Raw genomic sequence first — 6,000 nt, 5'->3', positions numbered from 1 at the left:
TTTTTAACACTGTGCTTACAAGTGAAATTATTCATTACTTATCGTGTCAAGCAATGTCAGCTCAGATTTACCTGAGAGCCAGATGCAGTCATCAAAAGAGCCACATCTGGCTCGCGAGCCATAGGTTCCCTACCCCTGTGGTAGAGAAACATGTTCGCTTGACCGCTCTGTTAAATATTAAAGCTTCACAACAAACAAAGAAACACCGGCTGTGTTTTGGTTGCTAAAGGCAGCTGCGATCCACCAACAGCATTCTTCTTTGATGTCTCCATTATTAATTGAACAAATTGAACAAGATTCAGCAACACACATGTCCAAAATACTGTGGAATCATGCCATTAAAGCAGACTACTTTTAGCCGTGAGTGGCGCTGGGAGAACTTGTCCGCTCCAACCGATAATGTCACAAGCACGCGTCATTATTCTGCGACGTTTTCAATCAATCATCCATCCATCCATCCATTTTCTACCGCTTATTCCCTTTCGGGGTCGCGGGGGGCGCTGGCGCCTATCTCAGCTACAATCGGGCGGAAGGCGGGGTACACCCTGGACAAGTCGCCACCTCATCCCAGGGCCAACACAGAAAGACAGACAACATTCACACTCACATTCACACACTAGGGCCAATTTTTAGTGTTGCCAATCAACCTATCCCCAGGTGCATGTCAATGTTTATTTATATAGCCCCAAATCACAAATGTCTCAAAGGACTGCACAAATCATTACAACTACAACATCCTCGGAAGAATCCACAAAAGGGCAAGGAAAACTCACACCCAGTGGGCAGGGAGAATTCACATCCAGTGGGACGCCAGTGACAATGCTGACTATGAGAAACCTTGGAGAGGACCTCAGATGTGGGCAACCCCCACCCTCTAGGGGACCGAAAGCAATGGATGCCGAGCGGGTCTAACATGATACTGTGAAAGTTCAATCCATAGTGGCTCCAACACAGCCGCGAGAGTTCAGTTCAAGCGGATCCAAGACAGCAGCGAGAGTCCCGTCCACAGGAGACCATCTCAAGCGGAGGCCGATCAGCAGCGTAGAGATGTCCCCAACCGATACAGGCGAGCGGTCCATCCTGGGTCTCGACTCTGGACAGCCAGTACTTCATCCATGGTCATCGGACCGGACCCCGTCCACAAGGGAGGGGGGGACATAGGAGAAAGAAAAGAAGCGGCAGATCAACTGGTCTAAAAAGGAGGTCTATTTAAAGGCTAGAGTATACAGATGAGTTTTAAGGTGAGACTTAAATGCTTCTACTGAGGTAGCATCTCGAACTGTTACCGGGAGGGCATTCCAGAATACTGGAGCCCGAACGGAAAACGCTCTATAGCCCGCAGACTTTTTTTGGGCTCTAGGAACCACCGGAGTCTTTTGAATGCAGATTTCTTGCCGGGACATATGGTGCAATACAATCAGCAAGATAGGCTGGAGCTAGACCGTGTAGTATTTTATACGTAAGTAGTAAAACCTTAAAGTTTTCAACAAGAAACTTTGCGGGAAATTTAAAATTGCAATTTAGTAAATCTAAAAAGGCCGTATTGGCATGTGTTGCTATGTTAATATTTCATCATTGATATATAAACGATCAGCGGCGTGGTCGGTAGTAGCGGCTTTCAGTAGGCCTTTAAATCTCGATGAAACTTGTGAGTTTTTGCAGCAAATTTGGCAGCAAAAAGAAGAAGCCATGGAGGCATCCACCACCGCCTTGCTAGCCATTTTGTTTTGTTTCTAAATACACGGGCCTGTCCTCTTCAGCTGTCTGTCTGTGGGTGCTGTCAGCCGCTCGGCTGTGATTGGTCTGATGGGCTTGATGCTCATCACTCTGTCAAGCCCGGCTCGCCTTTCATTAGGCCGGGCCCCTCCATCCGCCACACTCGCACAAATCACATTGACATCCAAACTCCTCACAACCACGGAGCAATTTAACTGATATTCATTAGAGGGATGACAAGAGCTGATGGGAGATCTGTGGAGTGTGTGTGTGTGTGTGTGGGGGGGGGTGGGGGGAAGGGTTGGGAGACGACGACTCTCACTTCTCCTCCTATCCTATCCCCATCCTGTCCGCCTCCTTTCTTCCCCCGACTTTGTTTTAGGAGCATTGAGGCGCATCAGCGTCTGTAACAAGCCAGCCCCTCAAGGATAGTCAAGACAAAAGAACAACGGCTAATGCATCTAATCTTCTCTTTATTATCGCGGCAAAAAAAATAAAAATCGAGCAGGCTGTGTGTGACGTGACGTTCCACGTTCCAAGAGCTAGCTTCTGTAGCCCAGGATCGGACCGCCAAGTACCCTGCCTTCGGCTGCCGCCCAACCTCTATGGCCCCTGGTGAGCCCATTGGAGGGGTGACCCACGTTGCCTCTTCGGGCTGTGGGAACAGGCCCGGCCGGGCCCCATCGTGCCCCACCTCCGGGCCTGGCTCCAGAGGGGGGCCCCGGTGACCCGCGTCCGGGCGAGGGAAATCTGGGTCCGTTCTTTTTCTTCTTCATCTTCTTCAGCGACCGGAATGAGAATCAGCACCTCCAAGTCCGAGTCCATGGTTCTCGCCCGGAAAAGGGTGGAGTGCCATCTCCGGGTTGGGGAGGAGACCCTGCCCCAAGTGGAGGAGTTCAAGTACCTAGGAGTCTTGTTCACGAGTGAGGGAAGAGTGGATCGTGAGATCGACAGGCGGATCGGTGCGGCGTCTTCAGTAATGCGGACGTTGTACCGATCCGTTGTGGTAAAGAAGGAGCTGAGCCGGAAGGCGAAGCTCTCAATTTACCGGTCGATCTACGTTCCCATCCTCACCTATGGTCATGAGCTTTGGGACATGACCGAAAGGATAAGATCACGGGTACAAGCGGCCGAAATGAGTTTCTTCCGCCTATCCCTTAGAGATAGGGTGAGAAGCTCTGCCATCCGGGAGGAACTCAAAGTAAAGCCGCTGCTCCTTCACATCGAGAGGAGCCAGATGATGTGGTTCGGGCATCTGGTCAGGATGCCACCTAAACACCTCCTAGGGCACGTCCAACCGGTAGGAGGCCACGGGGAAGACCCAGGACACGTTGGGAAGACTATGTCTCCCGGCTGGCCTGGGAACGCCTCGGGATCCCCCGGGAAGAGCTAGACGAAGTGGCTGGGGAGAGGGAAGTCTGGGTTTCCCTGCTTAGGCTGTTGCCCCCGCGACCCGACCTCGGATAAAGCGGAAGATGATGGATGGATGGAGGCTGTGTGTGTTTCATGCAAAATAACCAACAATGTCAAACGCCTGGTCGTCCTCTGGACGCCGCTATGATGCTCACCCATGCATTTCGAAACCCAAAATCACAGACATTTTTACCAGTAGTTCTTGGCATCTATGTGCATTATACCACAATTTCTATTTGTTATTTTCAACAAAGTATACATAACTTCATCCAGTTTTCCAACTGTTGACCGCACATTAGTGTTTCTCCAGTTCGCACACATTCAACAAGTGGTCCTCTGGGGACATCCCATGACTTTTGCTGAGGGGGAAGTTTCATGACATTTTACGGACACAGAGCACCTTTACCGTCGTGGCAACACATACGACTCTACGGGTGCAAGCTTGTTTGGGGGAGAGCTTAGACAGGTCCCTGATTCTAAAGCCAAGGTGACCAAAATATGCTGCTGGGGTCCCGATCTGTGAGGCTCAGTCACTGCAGAAGAATACAGGCTGACCAGAGTCCTAATGGTTCAAGGACTTAGTGTTGCGATCCGCTGCTCGGATCTTCACAGTTTCATCCATCCATCCATCATCTTCCGCTTATCCGAGGTCGGGTCGCGGGGGCAACAGCCTAAGCAGGGAAACCCAGACTTCCCTCTCCCCAGCCACTTCGTCTAGCTCTTCCCGGGGGATCCCGAGGCGTTCCCAGGCCAGCCGGGAGACATAGTCTTCCCAACGTGTCCTGGGTCTTCCCCGTGGCCTCCTACTGGTTGGACGTGCCCTAAACACCTCCCTAGGGAGGCGTTCGGGTGGCATCCTGACCAGATGCCCGAACCACCTCATCTGGCTCCTCTCGATGTGAAGGAGCAGCGGCTTTACTTTGAGTCCCTCCCGGATGGCAGAGCTTCTCACCCTATCTCTAAGGGAGAGACCTGGAAACTCATTTCGGCCGCTTGTACCCGTGATCTTATCCTTTCGGTCATGACCCAAAGCTCATGACCATAGGTGAGGATGGGAACGTAGATCGACCGGTAAATTGAGAGCTTTGCCTTCCGGCTCAGCTCCTTCTTCACCACAACGGATCGGTACAACGTCCGCATTACTGAAGACGCCGCACCGATCCGCCTGTCGATCTCACGATCCACTCTTCCCCCACTCGTGAACAAGACTCCTAGGTACTTGAACTCCTCCACTTGGGGCAGGGTCTCTTCCCCAACCCGGAGATGGCACTCCACCCTTTTCCGGGCGAGAACCATGGACTCGGACTTGGAGGTGCTGATTCTCATTCCGGTCGCTTCACACTCGGCTGCGAACCGATCCAGCGAGAGCTGAAGATCCCGGTCAGATGAAGCCATCAGGACCACATCATCTGCAAAAAGCAGAGACCTAATCCTGCGGTTACCAAACCGGAACCCCTCAACGCCTTGACTGCGCCTAGAAATTCTGTCCATAAAAGTTATGAACAGAATCGGTGACAAAGGACAGCCTTGGCAGAGTCCAACCCTCACTGGAAATGTGTCCGACTTACTGCCGGCATTGCAGACCAAGCTCTGGCACTGATCGTACAGGGAACGGACCGCCACAATAAAACAGTCCGATACCCCATACTCTCTGAGCACTCCCCACAGGACTTCCCGAGGGACACGGTCGGATGCCTTCTCCAAGTCACAGTTCACAGTTCACAGTTTGTTGTTTTGTTTCCATTTTTGTATCACTCTCCGTCTGACTCCTTAGTTCCTGTTTAGTCTGTAACCATGGTTACATATTATTTTCACCTGCCCTTGCTTTCGACGCATACCTGTTTCTATTTTGATTACTGCCTTATTTAAGCTCTCCACTTTTCGTTGTTCTGCCTGGGATCCTATTTAGGTTTCATGCAACTGACGAAGACTTGCTTTCCAAATTCGCTAGGTCTCGCTCTGCGTTTTGTTTATTCTAGCTCTCATGCTAATGGTTTGTTTTCCCTTTTTTGTGCCCTTGTGCCAAGTTTAGTTTATCTGTTCATATTCTTAGCTTCCATGCAAGCGCCATTTGTTTGCCTTTGCTGCTTAGAACCAGTGTTTTTGATCTTTATTTCTTACCTCAAGCTGTGTTTTTGCTCGACGCATCCCTGGAAGAAAACATCCGGCATCGTTATGCCACACAGTCGTTACACTTAGTTCTGCCTGTTCTTCGTGGTTAGTACTTGACGTTAGCAAGCCAGTGGCTAATAGTGGTCATCGAGAGACCTGTAAAACGAGAGACATGCATTCTTTCTTGTGTACTAAGATCATTGTAGATGTATTTTCCGTCGGATGTCTGCCTCCAAAGTCCAAATTCTTCAAGAACTTAGTTCTCCTCCTATCCTATCCCCATCCTGTTCGCTTCCTTTCTTCCCCGACTTTGTTTTAGGAGCTTTGAGGCACATCAGCGTCTGTAACAAGCCAGCCCCTCAAGGATAGTCAAGACGAAAGAACAAAGGCTAATGCATCGTCTTTATTCAATCTATTCAGGAGATCGCAAAAAGCCGCTGCCTGACCAGGGCTCAGAAATTCTCCAGAGACTCCTCCCAACCCCACCAAGGAATGTTTTCACTACTGGACTCTAGAACAGTGTTTTTTAACCTTTTTTGAGCCAAGGCTCATTTTTTTGCTTTGAAAAAATGCGGAGGCACACCACCAGCAGAAATCCTTAAAAAACAAAACTCAGTTGATAGTAAAAAGCCATTGTCACAATTGTTGGATATGACTTTAAACCATAACCAAGCATGCATCAATATAGCTCTTGACTCAAAGTAGGTGACTTATTTAGAGTTTTTTGCTGTTTTCCTGTGTGTCGTGTTTTAGTTCTTG

The sequence above is a fragment of the Nerophis ophidion genome, linkage group LG12 (assembly GCF_033978795.1).
Source record: "Nerophis ophidion isolate RoL-2023_Sa linkage group LG12, RoL_Noph_v1.0, whole genome shotgun sequence".
Taxonomy (NCBI): domain Eukaryota; kingdom Metazoa; phylum Chordata; class Actinopteri; order Syngnathiformes; family Syngnathidae; genus Nerophis; species Nerophis ophidion.
Note: the sequence above shows the minus strand (reverse complement) of the source record.